This window comes from Chinchilla lanigera, unplaced genomic scaffold, assembly GCF_000276665.1.
Source record: "Chinchilla lanigera isolate Chin_1 unplaced genomic scaffold, ChiLan1.0 scaffold00002, whole genome shotgun sequence".
NCBI classification, from domain to species: Eukaryota; Metazoa; Chordata; class Mammalia; order Rodentia; family Chinchillidae; genus Chinchilla; species Chinchilla lanigera.
The window spans coordinates 28,393,766-28,412,974 of NW_004955403.1; the positions used below are offsets into that span (position 1 = coordinate 28,393,766).

The 19,209-nt window shown below is 32.7% G+C and overlaps 1 long non-coding RNA gene across 1 annotated transcript in view; it reads right to left on the bottom strand.

Annotated features, from left to right (window-relative positions):
* Positions 1–8,798, bottom strand: part of LOC102013996 — a 99,864-nt gene extending 91,066 nt beyond the window's left edge. Inside the window, exon 1 of the long non-coding RNA XR_259210.2 lies at positions 8,749–8,798. This is a non-coding gene — a long non-coding RNA (uncharacterized LOC102013996). The remainder of the gene's footprint in view (positions 1–8,748) is intronic.
* Positions 8,799–19,209: the final 10,411 nt, after the last annotated feature.

Below are 19,209 nucleotides of genomic sequence, written 5' to 3' on the forward strand. Positions count from 1 at the left end.
GAAGTTTATATCTCTGAAACTAGCCAGCACAACTTAACACGGGATAACGGGATAACTTTTTACAGAATTATTCCAGAAATAAATAAAAGCTCATAGGAAGCACTCTCAATCTCAAAAAAAGTTTTGGAATTACAGTTGATATTTATCTTCCTCTTCAAAACAAATACAGTGCATGGAATTATGGCTGAATGAGATGCACTAAAGTGTTTCAAAGCCGGTTCATTGCAGTATTTTAATGTATCTTTCTCTCCTGAATTACAGGTTCTCCTCCAGAAAGTGAAGCATAAAATTTAGAACCCACCCTAAATCCTGTACCGGCTTAAAGATCTGGCCATGTTGCAAACCCCTAAAATTATATCTCAAAATACTTTTCGAAAAATTCCTAAATGCAAAAGTTTAATTCTGTATGTTCTGCAGTTATACATGACATTTCACCTTTGTTTCTGTTTTACATTACTGCAAAGTACATGGCATCACAGCATTATATAGGATAGCAGGGTTTTTTCTTCTTGTTTATTTTAAAGAGGATAAAAAATTTTAAAAAAATTAAAAATGATACAGAGTATCAGAACAACATGCTAGGAAATTAACAGTGCTTGTTAAATTGGAGATTGTTAACCTCAAAGTAGTTGTTCAGATTACCAGATACAGGCATGAGAAACTGATCAAAAATTAACATTAACCATTCCTTTCAATAAATCAATAGAAAATAGTAGTATAACTGTCTTAACGATCTTGTGTGTATACATATATATTTTCCCTTTTTTCTTCCTCTCTTTCTTTCTTTCTTTTCTTTCTTTTTCTTTCTTTCTTTCTTCTTTCCTTCCATTCTTCCTTCCTTCCTTCCTTCCTACCTTCCTTCCTTCCTTCCTTCCTTCCTCACTCCCTCCCTTCCTCCCCTCCTCTCTCTTTCTTTCTCCTTTCCCTCATAGTATTGTGAAAGGGAAAGAAAGTGCTCAAAAGGGTTTTTTCTTCTTAATGAATATACTTCCAACTGAACATGGATGCAAAAGACAGAGACCTGGGCACAACTTGAGACGTGGAGTATATCAATGTTTGAAGCTGTGGTTTGGCATTGGGTACATTAACTGATAAACATATTTTAGAGTTTTTCTTTAAATTATATTTTTCTAAATCTAATGTGTGGACCACCTTATTTTCATAAGTGACTCACTGCTCCCACTTACAAATCTCTGGATCAGAATCTCTGGGCATTGACCTCAGATATCTGCATTTTAAAAAAGATATGTAGGTATACCTCATGCACTCAAAGATCAAAATGCCCTGATAAAGAAAACAAAAATCTGACCAAATTAATCTGGCCCAGCTGCACGAATCCCAAAAGCACGAATTTGTGACCACTGTATAAAAGTTACCACAGGATAAAGGCCCTGCATTTGGTCACTTCTTCTTGCATGACATCTTCCCCAGTCTGCAAACTTAATATGAACCAATGATCTCAAGCTACATACACTTTCCATTTTCAGCTGCATATACTTGGGCCACACTTGCCTGATTCTTTGACTGAACTACATTCTGATTGAACCCCAAGTGACATTCTCCACATCCTCCCTTCCTCAGAATGCCCAGACTTTGTCCTGATACCTGGGCCACAGTTGGTCAAAAATGCTTATTTGTATGACTTTGTAAACATCTTTACTTAACAATAATTCACATACCATACAGTTCTTACAGTTTAAAGTGACTTACTACCTAAATTTAGAAGACTGTTATCATCCCAGAGGTTTCTCTTTAGCATCACTCCACATTCCACTACCCCACCTCCCAGCCCTAGAAAGCCACTAATCCACTTTCTCCTATTCTGGACATGGCCCATAAATGCCATGCTTCCATTATAGCACTAGGAGTGGTGCTATGATTATTGATTTATACGCCTTCCTCTCAAAGGAGACTTATCAGGTTTCCTTCCAGGTTCTGGCACTGTGCCTAGTGCAGGAATAATAATCAATAAATAGTGGGCTAACCAATAAACATCTGTTTCTGTGTCTTTCCTCAAGTAAGGAGGGGTATAACATGGATGTGTGGTCACTGGTTAAATTGAAAAGACTGCTCCAGATAATCCCGGAGTGGTAAGATTAATTTGGACAGAATGAAAGAATTCTGACAGACTAAGAAGCTGGAGTTAAATACCTTCCAAAATAACACTAATCTGTTAAATTTGGCATTTAATTTGATATGAGAACAATAGTACATGAGATTTTCTGTGATATATAGATATAGATGTAGATATAGATAGATATATAGATACATATGATATACATCTGAGACTTCCTAAGATATATATATCTTGGGGAAATTTTCACATTATGTATCATTGCCCTTTAGCTTCTCTTTGAGTATCTTACTCTTTATTTTCCTTTGTTCCAGGGCTCCCATGTCAACAGGCTGATCAAAGCATTCCTCCCCCAAGGTAGCCTTGAATATGTAAAGTAATATTTATTCATCTAGTCTTAATCAAAATTTCTATGAGAGCTACTCACAGCACATTGAGGTGATTCTGAATACTTTACTTGATTGACTCAGTTAAAATATTAGGCATGGTATGGATCATATAATGACAGTTCTGCAAAAAGTTTGGAATAATATTCACCAAAAACCATATACAGCTGAATAATCACCTACAATACCACAGGGGTGGGGTTTCAATTGTTAACAATTTTGTGATATCCTTTAAAGTAGCTTCGAGAAGGTATACATATATATGTGTGAAATATATATAAACTTTTTACACTCTAGAATAAACTGCAGAGTGTATCCCTCTCAGTAAATACAAATCTGCAGGGTCCAATGATGCCTGCATATAATTCTATTACTGAAAGTTACATGATTCTTCTAAACAATCTTTTATTCTTGCCATGTATTTATTTTCCTTTTTATTTCTGGCTATTACAAACAGTTCTGAAAATAAAATTCATCTCTTCACAACCAGTTGATTACCTCTTTAACTACATTTTAATTTAAAAAATAACAAAATACCTCCAGTTTTAATGTTTTGATTAATATTGTAAAACTGCCCTGCAGAAACACTATATACCATAATACTCTGATGAAAAAAAAAATACATATATATATATGTGTGTGTGTGTGTGTGTCTACTTCCTTGCCCTCTTACATGGTTGCATTTTATAATATTTTCAATATTAACAACTCACAAAAAGCAAAGTATAGCCTTTGTCACTGTGTGTCAGAGTGCAAAAATCAGTGTTTTATCACCCTTTATTGCAAGTGATGACTGCAACTTATGAAGCTTTCAATATCCTTGACCCTCTTTTTAATTCTGAACTCTATGGTTCCCAAAACCATTCTCCATTTATTCCTTACACTAGAATAAGGGAGGCTGTGAAAGGCAAAGCTCAGAAACTTTAAGGACATTTTGAACACTCAGTCTACACGTAATACATGCTTTATGTTTGATTTGCATTTCTTTATTTAAGCGTGATCTTTTTTATTGATCATTTGTTTTTCCTTTTTTTTTGATCTTTTGTATGTCTAGAAGGGTATTTATTTTTAGTTGTTAAGGTAGTTTTTTTTCCCTACTGGTGTTAAGAATCTTTGTTACTACATATTAACATTCCATATATGATAAATATACTTATGTATGGATACTATTCTTTTCACTATCATACTTCTTTAAGTAGAATTTTATAAGGAATCTTAATATCTACAAGGACATGACATCTTTCCTAGTAATACCAAGTCTTTCACTTCTTTTACATATTTTTTCAGATGTACTATTTAATTATTCATTTATTTCTTTGGTTTTTTAAGATAGGGTCTTGCTCTGTAGTCAAGGCTGGCCTCAAACTCAAAGCAATCCTCCTGCCTCAGCCTCCCAAGTGCTGGGGATTACAGGTATGCACCAGCTTCTAGATGTTCTTCAAATCCACCTGACAAATTAAAACTCTAATAGAATTTTCCTTGAATTTATGTTACATGCAGATTAATTTTTACAGAATTACTATCTTTAATATTTTAAAGTGCCTACTCATGGTAGTAGTATTAATAGGAATAATTAAAGCAATAGCAAATGGTACTTAAAGATTTAGTGTGTGCATGATTTTCCACACAGCTAATACAAGTATATTCCTTTTATTCATCACAAAATCTCTATAAATGAGATATTATTGTCAATTTTCAGATAAGGAAATTAAGAGTCAGAGAACTTAGATACTTTAACATTCTTCAAGGAGCTAGTAAACACTACAGCCAGTATTTCAGGGAGGGAAGTTGACAAGATGGCCCCTAGACTAGCTCTGTAATTTAGGAATTTCTTTTTAATTCACATCCTACTGCGTTTTCTGTAGCTTTACCAATTTCTTTACAAGAGATCTTCAGATTTTGTGCCCACATATTTTCTTTTTTACCTGTAGTTTGTAATTAATACAATTACCTGTTATATTTTGAACAAGATCCTCTGGTCTCCCAAGTACTATCCATTGTCCACTTTTAAATGAGTAATGCATTGTGTGTTCATTGTTTATAATCCTATTTGAGTCACTTTATGTATTGACAGTTATTAACAAATAATGACTACCTTGTTCCCAACTTACACCTCTTTACTTTATATTCCTTGCCTAACAATTCTAGATCACAAAGTGCCTATTACAAATGGACATTAAAATCACTTAATGTCTCTTTTTAAATGGTCATATACAATTTTCCAATTTTAACACCATTGTGACATTGGTGTATAAAATCAATTAGGAAAACTTTTTCCTACCTCTATAATGTCCAGCAGTTAAATTACAATAAACTTAATGACAACTACAGAAATTCAAGTATTAAATTTTTTGTGCACAGTACTATGTGTTTAGGATGGTACAAAGAACCATCTTTCCAGTGGTTAATCTGTATATTTTAAGCACTCAATGAGACTATTCTGTATAGTCCCTAAAATATTATATATTTGATACAAATTTTACCTCTCTTATTCCTGATTCCACATTCTTTCTTATTAGTTTTGCACATCTTTTATAGTCAAGTGTTCCAGATGTATTGATTTCAAAAAGCAAGTCTCTGGATTTATTTTCAAATCCTGCTACTCTGCCTAATTCAATGATATATAGATATAGCTAGATATAGATATATAGACATATAGATATCATCCTAAATGTCTTAATTGTGTTCTTCTGTTATCTTTCAGATAATTAATGTATTCACTTTATGTTTGTTTAGTAATTAAATATGTAAGATATGAAATTCTTTTCTATTACAGTGTGGGTACACACAGATTCTATATATAACATTTTTAACTATTATTTTATTTTTTGTCTGTAAGTACAGTTTCAGTTTCTTCATTTATGGCTCATTATGGCTAAATTGTACATTTTTTGAAACCATAGTGTATTCTGCTGTTACAAAGTTTTCATAATTTGCTGAATGAATAGTTTATTGTGTTGGAGGTGTGTGAGTGTGTGTGTGTGTGTGTGTGTGTGTGTGTGTGTGAGACTATATAAGGTGACACAAATAAGATTTATACCTTGCTTCTCAGTAAATTTTGTTTGCTAGATTGTGAAGCATAAAATTCACCATTGATCTGTTGTGTTATATTTATTATGTCAGTACCACCATCCCTGCCACAGTTTACTTTTCACACTCTAATTTTAATAATTTAAGTAAAGTATTCTAAACTCAGCTACTTTTAGTTTCTGTCACTTTTTCCTTATGTTGGTAGCAGTTTTGTGTTACCAATATTAATGCTATGTCATAAATTAAGATGGTAGTTAAGGGAAGTTGATATTTTTGTTGAGGTTTTATGTGGAAGATTCTGGAACATAATCCGAATCATTTCCTCCTTATCTCGAAATACTTTAGAAGAAAATATATGAAGTTTTTTATTTGCATCCACAATCTGCACCTATTAAGGTATGTCCAAAAGACAAAAAATACTTTAAAGTATAAATTACATGTTGGGAAGTATTGGAGGCGTTTTGAACTAATGTGCATATTTTACAATAATAATAGCCTTAGGATATGTAACATTCAGTGATAACCAAATCTAAATATATCAAATTAAGTTATAATGTTTTATTCTCTCAAACAAGAAGGAGGGATCTAAGAAGTAATTCCTACTTGACCTTTTATAGAGTTATCATTTCAAAGGTTATATGTCTCATGTTTGTTTCTAACACTGTTTTATAAAAATACAATTTTTCTTGCTAATTAGAAGTTATTTAAACCTTGCTAAACTGAGAATATACATACCAGATTCTGTTTTCCCCCAACTTTAAATCATTGCATCTATTTTTTTTTTTTTTTTTTGGTCTTTTTGAGTCCAGGTCTTGCTATGCAGTTCAGGCTAGTCTTGAGATCTCTTTGTAGCCCAAGCTGGCCTCGAACTCACAACAATCCTCCTGCCTCAATCTCCTGAGTTCTGGGATTACAGGTGTGAGCTACCACCCCGCCTGCATCTATTTATCTATACCCACCTATTTGTGGCAAAAGAATAGGGGAGAGAATGAAAATAGAGAGAATAACAGTTGACAACTGTGCCAGCCAGGGTATTTATACTCAGACATTTGTCAAATCACCTACCACGTCTTGATGGTATGTTTAAACCTAACACTTCAACCTCTACCAAGATTGACCATTCCCATCATTATAGATTGAATAGTGTCCCTCAAAATGTTACTCAAATTCTAACGGACAATGCCTATGAATGTGAACTTATTTGGAAATAAAAGATTTTTGTAGCTGCAAATAAATTAAGGGTGTTGAGATGAGATCATTTTGGATTTAGGATGAGCACGAAATCCAATGTCTCATGTTCTAAAGGTATAAGCATGGGGACTCGATAGAAGCAGGCACACAGGAGGACCCCCACAAGCAAAAACACGGAGGCAGTGATTGTGGCCCCGCTGGTCTATGCCAAGGAACAGTGCGTATTCCAGGCCGTTGCCTTATACCAGGAAACTGATTCTGTTTCAGAGATTTCAGAAATAATGAAACTCTCAACATCTCACGTTGCATTTCTGTCCTACAGGATAGCAAGAGAATAAAATTCTGTTCTTTTAAGCCGCTCTGCTTGTGTAATTTTTTACAGCTGCCCTGCGAAGCTAATAAAGCTACTACCCTGCACTGCTTTTTTTCAGCACTTTGATCTCCTTCAAAGCAGTTATAGCTCTTTCCACATCTCCCAGAGATGTAATCAAGAATTTCTTGTGATTAACTTCCCAATTAACTAAAACAAGGCAGTGAAATCTGAGTGAACACCTGAAGAAAAATACATAAATGCTAGGTTACAAGAAAATGACTTTGCCTTTTAACATTAGATTGACTGACAGGGTCTAGACACAGCACAGCTTCATTTTTAAAGTTCTGAACAGGCTGTGAGGCAAAGCAGGCCTAAGGCGGCTGAAGGACCTTAGATGGGAGACTACACTGCTAAACAAACAACCCTGGATGAGGACAGGAAGTCAGCGCTGATAATGAAAATAGTTCATTTAATATAAGATGTAACGCAATGCAAATAAATTAGTATTGTTTGATGTTGAGGACACACACAAAATATGAAAATTTAAATTGTCTTGTTTTATACTACCAAGCCAAATTATTTTAGATGATGTTATATTGTATTTCTCTAGCATCTGGCAAACACTATTTCAACAGTTTTCCCTATCATAAAACTTTGATATTCCTCACATTTCATATAGGAAAACTCTCCCATACTCCAGCATTTCATTTCAATGTTTACCCAAGTCCTTAATTCCATGAACTGTGGCTAGCTTCTCCTAAAATCTAGCCCTCAGAAATCTTTGTTTTCTTCAGTATATCAACCTAGGTGCTTACTAAAATCAGTAATGCAGATCATCCCAAGACAGAATGTTGAGAAATGTTAGGAGGCTAGTGACCTCTCAAACAAGGTAAAGGGAGAAATCTCAGCATTTAAGGTAAGGTAGCAAGTGGTCAGAACACAGGCAGGCCACCACCCTGGAGGCCAGAGCAGACAGACTCAAAGTTTGGGCTCAGCCTAAGCAACTCAGGAACTTAACAAGACTCTGTCTTAAAATATAAAATGGCTGAGGACTTCGTTCCAATCTTTCAAACAAAAACAACAAAAAGTGTAGGCAATGAGAAAGTGACCTGTCTTCCGGCACAAAACAAGAGGGTTGGTCAGCCAATTATGAGTTTAGGGAAAATGAAGCTTCTGATCCAGAAACAGAACTTGTTAGAAAAGACTTAAAGACCAGGGAAAAGATGACTTTGCTTGAAACTCAGGTATGTGGAGAATGAAATAGTTTTAATTGTACCTCCTGACTTTCTTTTTAGGAGGAACTAGTGGGCAACATATTTTTAATGGAAGGCAATGAGTTAAAGAAATATTTTTAATTTTGAAAGAACAAAATTCTTCCGCTCTTGCTGGGAAAAACAAAGTATTTGAAAAAAATCAGAAGAAAATGGTCAGAAGGCTTTCCAGCAGAAACCATCTAATTCCTAAAATAAACACTTATCATTTGCATGTATTTTTCTTTAAATGTGATGGTCAATGAAAGTAGTAAGCTCAAAGGGAAGGACTTTATAATTGCTCTCGGCTAATTAGAACTTATGCTACCCTAGAGCCACTAGTTCTCACTAGCTAAGAAATACCAAGACCAAAAAAAAAAAAAAAAAAAAAAACCAAACTGGAAAAGAACACAGAATGTGATTAATTATTAAGCATTAAAGTCGCATGCACAAAACTTCTTCCAGAAACAAAACTTCTTCCAGAAAATACCAAGCCAGGCTTACCTCAGATTTGTACCGTGAACAATGGGACCTTTGCAAAGCTGGCTGACTCTATAAAAGAACAGCAGATAAGCAGAATTATTACACCAAGATTGATAGGCAATTTGTCTGCTGCTGAAGATTTCTCTGGAACTTACACTTAATGTCTCATACGACTCATTTAAGCACACGCTTTTAAAAAGGAAGAAAAAAATTTTAAAAGCAAAGATTCAGGAGAAACTCCACAGTTTTCACCAGCATGAAGGAAGAAAAGTGCTGCAAGCAGAAAGATTATTTTTGAGAATCTGCCCCTAGACCATCGAGTTCAGTAGGGCACTAAAATGCATGAGATTAATGTAACGAAGAAAGACAAATGTTAAGTCCTACGCTCATATTAGAGACATGCTAAATGCCTCTAAAATTTATTTCATTTCAAGAAACATCCAAATATGAAAAAAAAAAAAAAAAAAACACTTTTTTTTCTGGAAACTGAAGAGATTGCAAACACATTTTAAAAAATTAAACAACAAAATAGTAGCACAAATTTAAATATATTTAACCTTAAGTGAGCTGGAAGTGTACTGGAATATTGGCCTATATTTGGCTATGATGGACTCTAAAAGGTTGTGCAAGAATGTACAAAAAGAGAAACACATGGTGAAAATGAGACGATATGTCATAGAGAAATAATCATAGACAAGACATTTCCTATGTCAGCCATGAAACTGTATATTCAAGGAAAACTAGGAAAATGCACATGGCACTCCAGCTTGAGCCCGACTACAGGTAATTGGCTCTATCATTAAATGTTTCTGTAAGAAAATTAAACAACAGAAACAAGCAGCTTTGCTCCTCGCTTTCAGTAAGTAGATGCTGATAAATCATGGAAATATATAGACTTGTTTTTATTCCTACACATACTTTATTTCTTTTTCTAAAATAAACAGTAGAGTTATAATGATAAATGATTAGGGTTGACAATATTCTGTAAGCATTGTTAAAATTCCTTGGTTTATACCCAAGGAAATAGGATATAAAAATATGAAATAATCACCCAAGATCACATAGGCTTTCAGTGAAAAGTAAATCATAGGTTATTGCAGCATTCATTGTCATATATATGATATTAAAACATCAAAATATACTTTTAGTCACTGATTCACTTAACAGTCACAGTAGTCTGGAAGTTCTAATGATACATGAAAATTCTTATACGTTATATTGCATTATGTTAATCCTATTAAAATCAAATACATACAAAAATATTTTCTGCTATAGTAATTTCATTGTAATTTACTCTAAATAAATGTGCTGAATGTCAAAAAAGACACAAAAAATGATAAAACTGTTCATTTAGTTTCTTTCTAACAAGAATATGTTAAGTGGAATATCCAACCATAAGAGACCGATGAACTGATAAATCTGTAAGGAAATAACATGCCAAAGAATTATGATGTGATGAAGGACAATTACATATAGACATTGATTTTTACAAACTTTATGTAAAATGAAATGATAAATACAGTAAAGATGCATGATATATATATATCATATACATCACATTATTCGTATTTATCATATATAGCTGTGCATTTTGTATGATATTTCATACTTGGATTTAGTATTTTAATACTTTATTATACTCAAATCTACTTCATAAATCAGAAAAGGAATGCAGAAAATCATATAGGGGATATAATGGAATACTGAACACTGATTATAAGGACTAGACTTATCTTAAGTAGAAGAATTAAAATAAACATCTTAAAAACATGGTGAATAAAAAACAAACTATAAAAAAACACATGAGTGAATGCATAACGACCTTGACACATGGATTCTAAATTTATCTTTAAATTTTAATTTAATAATTAAATATTATGATGGAAATATTTTTAATTTTAAGTTTTGGTTCTGTATGTGTAAATAATTAAAATTTCTAATAAATGTCACAAATATTTCTTTTTGAAACATTTTCTTTCTGATAACATTATATTTCCCACTTTTCTTTTTCCTGTTTTTCTGTCCTGTCAGTGAGTTAGGCTGCCTTATTTTCATGATACTGTAACAAAAATTAGGATTAAACAGAAGGCAAAAGTTTTCTTATACTCCGTGTCTCACCACTGAACTCTGAAAGACGAGTTTTACTGGTGCCATGAGGGCCTCTGTACCTGGTCACTGACTAATCGTTCTCAGAAGTGGCACTATGTTGGTGACCCTGATTTTACAGGTTTGGTTTACAATATATCTTCATGTTTCCCAGCTAATTATATTTGGAGACCATGACTCACACTACTAATATGCACAAGGAAAGGATATATGTAACCCAATATGTCCATTTATTAATTTGGAGTCAAAGTATAAGACAGGGTGATTGGCTTACAGGAGCACACGAAGAGTCCCCTTCCCCAAAGGAAAGATGATCATCTAGGTTATCAGCGGCTGCTTGGCAAGCACTGAATTAGAGTATATGAAATAATTTGCTCTTGATCCCGTCAGAACATGCAAGCTCGTAGTGTCAAGCATCAGAAAGCTGGCATCCACTTTCTCATCTAGTGAGCATCCTCATCTGGGGAACATTAAATTCTGCCTTTTGGGTCCTGACTTTGTACATTTTCTACAGACATAAGAAGCATTTGCTTTGTGGACAGTGTGAACACTCCCGATACAATCAGAGTCCTGGCCTCAGGACACATTCTGTTTTTTTGGGTAGGGTGTTGGTTTATTTTCGTATAGATTTGATCTCATACTTTGAGCTCTCTTCTGATACATTATTTCTTAACTTTTTCTTCATTTTTAAATCTTGAGATTTTTTTAGATGTCTTACTATTAATTTACTTACAAGTACAATACTTACTGATTTTATGATTAGCAACAATATTTACTAAAATATTATGCTATTATTCATATTTCAAACAAGACTGTGTCTTTTGACATTGTCCAGAGAAAATATTTTTAAATAAGTCTCCCAACACATGATTATACAGACAACAGAAAAAAAACTGTAAGTGAATAGCAACTCTTGAAATTATACTACATAACTAGCAAATCTTTGTCCCTAACGTTACTACCCCGGGTTTGTCATACAAATGAACATTTTCTATAATTTTATTGGTTTTTGTAAAAAACCAGCCTAGGAAAAGAGGAAGTGTTTCAAATAATCTATGATTTGATTCTAATTCTAATTTAATTTGATTCTAATTCTAATTCTGATTCTGATTTGACTTAATCACTAATTACAATATGAATTCAAATAAAACTAATTAAAATGAAGTGACCAACCTCCAGAAATAAGAAAAGGCAAAGAATTTTATCACACCATTACAACTTTAATCTAAAATTTATAAATCACATTTGAAAAGTAAAGGAGAAAAAATTTTAAAAAGAAAAGTAAAGGGAGAAGTTAATATGTAACTTTATGTAAAATAAATACACCGATTTAAGGTTGAATTCTGTTTCAAAGATGCATTATAGTTTCAGTATTTTCTTTCAGAAATATGATCATTATTTTAATATTTCATTTACATCATTTATATATGCAATATTTTATTTTATTGCATTAAGCCATTTTTACATTGCTACAATTTCAAATTTTAAAACAGGTTAAATTTTGAAATTGCCAATATTATATACAAGTATTACGTGAGGTGCACAACGTTTTACTTAAATAGATAGAAATCATCCTCTGTAATATTACTAGCAGAGTATTTTATTGTTTTATTTGTTTTTTTTTCCAGTACCAGGAATCGAACTCACGACCTTGTGCTTGCCAGGCAGGCACTGTGCAGCTGAGCTAAATCCCCTGCCCTAGCAAAGTATTTTAGACTAAAACTTCTCAAAATCAATAATAGGAACTTCAAAACTCAGGACTATCATTAACATCATTTTCAAAACTTTACTATGTTTTTTCAACACTTTACTATTTTAAGACTATTGTTCTTTCAAAATCTACAATAAATACTGAGATGTCTAGTTTTTTGTAATTTGGATTGCATCATCACACAAACATTTCATTTAGTTGAAATCTATTTATACATGTACATACAAATCATGTAATTGTTGGTGTCTTCTTTGTTCAAATTAGAATTTTTAACTCTTTCAAAGCCCAACGTTAATGAAAAAATCATTTTAGGTAAAATATTATTAGGAGATTTAATAAACATCAAAGTATACAATGAAGATAAAACAAATATACCTGATCTCTGATTTGAATTAAAATTAATACATTTCACTTTTTGTCATATAGCTACCATTAAATTTTGAGATAATGAGTACCAAATTCAATATATTTGAATAATTTTAGGAAAAATATACTTTAAGTCTAATACTGCATCATTTATATTTATTTCTGAATCAAAATAAAGTTGGCAGCACCATAAGTTGCATTGCTTTGACTATAATAAGCAAAATATCATTTTAGTAAATAGTTGCTAATATGCAATTAAGAAAAAAGTATGCTTAGAAAAAAGTATCTCAAGATGCCTCAAAAATCTCATTGTTTAAAACACAAAAAAGTGGAGCAGTAATGTATCAGAAGATATTTCTTAACATTGGATGGAATTTAAACAAAAAGAACCTCTACAAAAAGAGCAGGTTCTCAAGGCACCAGCTCTAATCATATTGACAGTTTTCACACTATCCAACTTTACTTAGACAATCATAAGCAAAATAACAGTGTTGCATTTTAAAGAGCTGTGAAGAGTATGAATAAGGAACTTCACAGTATGACACACATAAGATAGAAATTTTATATGTTTGAAAATAAGTATCTTATGCAGCAATCATTAATGCAAGATATTTTAGTATGTGTAATCTGATTATAAAAGAAAACTATTTTGCATAAGGAATTATTATCTGCCCATAAATTTTAAAAAATCAAATTTCTGAGATGACAAGAATTTTTTTATCACAAAAATTCCACAGTTGTTAACCTCTTAAATTATCTTGCACCTATTTGATCTTAAAAGAAAAATGACTGTGTAAGGATTTTTTATTTGATGACATTAAAACAAAGATAGGAAGGATAGGAAGATTTTAAAACTGGTATTTATTGAGCAGTTAATTTGACATTTGTTCTTTAAGTAATTTTTATCAAGCTTATGGATTTTTTTAAAACTATGTAAATACACTTTAGAAAAAATGCTTATGGACAGAAAGTAAATTGGCATGTTTTTAATACTATAACTATTTAATCTTTGAATATTTGTTGAACAAGATTCCATTATTTCTCAGAATGCTCTAGTGATAGAACATATTAATTAACACAGAGAATTCAACAACACACCAGAAGTTTTTTTTCTAATTTTCATATATGCTGAGATATATATTTAGGCTGCTGTTCATTTCATACAAAATTACAATTTACACTTGCAAATATTCCTGTTTCAAACAATTTCTAAAAACTTCCTCAACAACATTTTTTATATTTAGTAGAAAACTAGTCAGAATGAGTCCATGTTAATGTCACCATAAACTGCTGAAACGTATTTTTTAAAAGGTAAAATAAATAAATCTTTCTGCTTTACTTAACGCTTAATGGGAAATGGGCTGGACTCTTGGACAAAAATTATTGCTGCAATCCATTAATGAATTAGTATTTGTGACTTTTAAATGTAAGAAATAAGTTCATTTGGAAAATTGGCCATATAATGTAGAGGGACACATTCACAGTGCAAGGTTTGCTTTTACTTTTCTCCCACTGTCACGTAATTGAGACTGGCAAATGGATGCTTTCTGATCTTACATGCCTTTGTGCACTAGTTTAGTAAATCCTCTAAGCTCATGGCAATGATTTTTTGGTTATTTTGCAAATAATATTCTCAATATCAATATTAATATCAAAGCTATCAGTCATACATTAATTATGATCAATATTCATTACAAAAACCTATTTAAAAAACAGCACATTTCTATAAATAATGTAACTTACTAAGCATGAAAAGTTGAATAAGATGATAATGACATAAGTACATATATATATATATATATATATATATATAAATTTAAGCTTTTAAAACTATTACTTAGTCCTTCAACTTTCCAGGATTATACCTGCCTATTAGTTTAAGCACAAAGTAATAAAACTCGGTCATATATTTTACAGTCTTTGAAATATTCCTATGGGAACTATAAAACAATCTAATGGGGTACAGATGTGCTCCAAAGAAATAAAATTCATAAAATATACACCTATAAGAATGTAGAGTAATGAGCAACTGTTTTCTTCTAATAATATAACATGCTGAATTACTGCATAGGATTTCCATCTTTTAATTATGCCTCTCCATTCCTCCCTTCTTGAAAATATTGATTAACAAGGTATGTTAACACGAATAATTCAAATTTATGATTCTGCTAAGTATTTTACAAAAATTAATTAAAATTGATAATAATTTTAATCCATTCAGTAGTAAGTTCTACATATAAGTCCTACCTATACAACATGGAAGATAACTTTTTCATCACTACCAAGGGAGATCTATTTTTGTCTTGTTCACTGGTTTTAGTCTTTAAATAACATCATAAGTATCATACATAGTGCACTTTACTTACAAATTATCCTATGTTTTATGGTAGTTGAGTAAATAGTAGGACAGCTTACCTAATCATATGTTTATGGCCAGAAGCATCTAAACCCATACGCTAAAACTAGTAGTAACCTCATTTAAAGTCACATAAGAGAAACTGTCCAAAGGCTCCGATGATTCAAAAGAATTTAGAAGAATCAGTGAAGAAAGATCTACTCCTAAATATCATATGAGCAAACTGCACTCATGCTAGAAATGTTTGTATACATCATATATATATATATATATACACATATAATGAAACAGTCATTATATATGAAACAGTCACATATATATATATATAAAATGAAACAGTCACAAAGTACATATATAAATACTTAAGCTATGATCTTGGTAAAGCTTTATGTGAGGAAGTATTGGGTGAAATGAAGAACTCCTTAAATAAAGATATTTGTACACAATACATCATTAACAATTAAATTCTTAATTGAAGTGGTAGTCAAATTAGGAAATATTTGAAGTAATGCTTTAGATTATCATTTCTGTTAAGATTTATATTCCAAGGTACATTTTAACAGCTATACTCATCCAACCTATATTAAAATCTTTCCTTATATGTATTATTTAAACTTAAACTTTTTCTTTTAATGAAAAAATAATGGGATCTCCCCAAGTAACAACCAAGCTTTAAATATATATGCTTTGCCTATAAATTATAAGTGAGAAATCATGCTCTATTATACTTTACACTACAAGAGAAATCAAACTAGCAGATGACAAGACAGAAATTAAAGGATAAAAGGTTTCATCTTTTGCTTGATCTTCACTGACTGACAAATCTCTTTGATCTCTTAGGTGATAAATTAATGGAGAAAAACAAAACTCACTCCTACATCATATTCTATCAATCTATCTTTTTTAAAGCTTAATTCAGTTGAATTATATTTAAGATTAACTCAATAGCTACACTGCATGATGCAAGGAAAAAATTCTGGCTAATATAGCTATGACAGAAAAAGTCCTGGGGAGATAGAATGAAAATACAAATGATACAGAAAATGAAATAAAATGTTTATAAAATCAAGTCCAAACACTTGGCAATGTTTTAAACATTATCATAAGGTTTAAGCTAAATATATTATTTACCAGATAACCATTTTTGATGACTGTGTTTTTCAAATAATAGTTTAAAACAATTATTAAACTCTTTCTAAAATTCTTCAATGCAGTACCACGCTACTGTCAAAACTAAGAGTACGCACTAACTATGTATGTATGTATATACAGATCTTCCAGATGTGTTCCCTCCATAAACTTGAGTTCTGCTTCAGGAGTGTTACATTATTTTACCAGTCAATTCAACTTATCGGATGAAGTGCATTACTCTATAGAGAACATTAAGCAATTACTTTTCTAAAGTTTAAAATTGACTATAATTTACCACTCTTATAGCAATATATTAGTTTACCAACATTCCACTCAATTTCACTTATATTGAATTTACAGAAAAACTTAGAAATGAATCTAATTTTCTTAGAAAACATAGATCACACAAATAATAATCATAATAAACACATTTCTAACCTATTTTACTAAATTAGCACTGCCATTATTAGGTGATTTTTAAAGTGTCAGTTATGATAATAAAGAATGTAGCAGGTTTAATTGTGACAAGAACTTAGTAAGTGGCTGATTTTCATGACATAAAACTTTCAGTATATTACTTTAAAATTCTTTTTTTTTTCCTATATGAAGGAGTGTAACTTTAGAATGAGAGAGATTTAGAAAGCTCCATGATCATTTAATCTGTGTGGCAGAAGGCAAGTTAGAATTCATTCCTTCAGAAAACTGGTTATCCTATTTTACAACAGAATTCTACTCCTTCCTGTACACTATATGAACAAGAGGAAGTACAGTTTTAGGAGGCACAATTAAATCCTTTTCCACAGACATTAAATGATGATTTAGAAAACAGTCACACAGACTTCAGAAGTTTGTGCACTCAATGGAAAGCATGCTTACTTCAAATGATTACTGGTGCCACATTTTCAAAGGCAACTTGTTTGTATGTTCCTGAATATATTTGATCTATAGCTATAACTTTTTAATTACTAAATAATGATAGTGAAATAAGAGCTGGTTGGGTCTTCCAGACTAAGTACACATCCACAGCACAGTAAAATGTATAACAGAACACAATAAAAGGAGAAAAACACTAGTAATCACTAGACTAGCGTCAAGAACAGTCCTTTACTAAAACTGCAGACCACTGAAATTGCTTAAGCCTTCTCTGCTCTGTCAATAAAATGGGCAACCCATTATTCCACATAAACTTTAAAGTTATTTTGACAGAGTGATGACTACCAGTAAAATTTTAAAATTTATGCAAGGAGGCAGGTTGTTTCTCTGTATTACTATTGTCACCATCATTGTCCACATACAGATACAAAAGGGCAGCTTTTGAAGGGTTCTGCATTTGTATTTCAAGATATGATTCATGGGCTCAGGCCACTCCAGTTCTAAATTTCATGTAATTCTTGGACAGGAAGAATATTAGCTCACCGGGGTCACTAAAAAGTTTTATTAACTTTTCTCAGGTATCTTAAGAAATAAGTACACCTATGTATTTGCAAAATTCAAAAAAAAATAGTGTAATTCAAATTACTGAAAAGTAGTCAAAATAATAATATTTACTTACTTTCAAATACAAGTTTATATAATTATTTAAACTATAACACAATGATTAGGCTTGATATGATTACAAGAACACAATTCTTCCACACACAATATACCATGGGACCAGCTAATATTTGTGACATGAATGAAATCATACTATAATTTCTACGAGAAACCCTTTTTTAAATGCTTTATGAAAGAAAATTTTCTACAAATATACTCCAATCATATTTTACTTGCCATGAAATTTTTTCCAAAGAGAACAAAAATCCAATGTCTCTACTAAAGTAAGCTGCATATATAGTTTTGGCATCATCACAATTAAATGGGGATAAAGGAGTCTTGCATTGGTTCTAGTGAGTTTCCCACTGCTCCATCTGCTGGATATGCCTTCATCTCCTCCACTAAGCGGTAACCTCTAAAAAGTAACAGGAACTAATTCAGCAGGTGGCTTCAAAAGGCTCAAGCATGCTCTTTGGAAAACTTATAATGACTTTCACATTTTTGTTTCATTAAGGGTTCCTACCTCTTGAAAAAGGAAGGAAAGAAGGGGTGGAAGGAAAAACGTGCCCACAACCAGCAAGAAGGATGCATTTCAGATTGGGTGATACCTTACACACAAGCGACTAGGCTATTTGCTGCAGGCTTGCACACTGGCTCTCACAGTACCGATTTTGACATTTACGTGAGAAGCCTTACAATCTTACCGTCCTCCAGCTAATATAGGAATCAAAATCCTATGAAAAGAAAAGTTTTGAAGAAATGTGTTATCACGCCTGTCAGCGAGCACATAACATCGCAAAAGGAGATCCTGACACTCTCAGTAGGATTCACCCAGCGACGGGAGCCCTTAGGTTTTCCACTCCTACAGCATCTGTGCAGCCTGCTCCAGAGACGCTCTCGACGCGGCAGCCTCACTTTCCTCCTCTCCCAGTCACAAATGGGACAGCATGCGGCCGCTGCCACCGGCCAGGCAGCTGTCACCGAAGCTACCCAAGCTGCTGCTTCACAACCCTGGCTGCTACTGAAAAGAAAGGGTTACTACTCCTCGCCGGGTGTCCAGCGGCTGCAAACTTCCCCTGCTTTCCTTGCACCTTTTCTGCAAACTTGTGCGTCCTTTCGCGCGGAAGGGCAGAGGAAAAGCCTTACCGGCATCACAGAGAACATCACAGAAAGGCCACCCCGAAGGTAAGACCCGCGAACCCTTCAGGGACGCGGGAGCCGCGGCTGCCAGCGCATCTGCCCCGCACCCGGCCCTCGCGGCGGTCGGCGCCCACGGTGC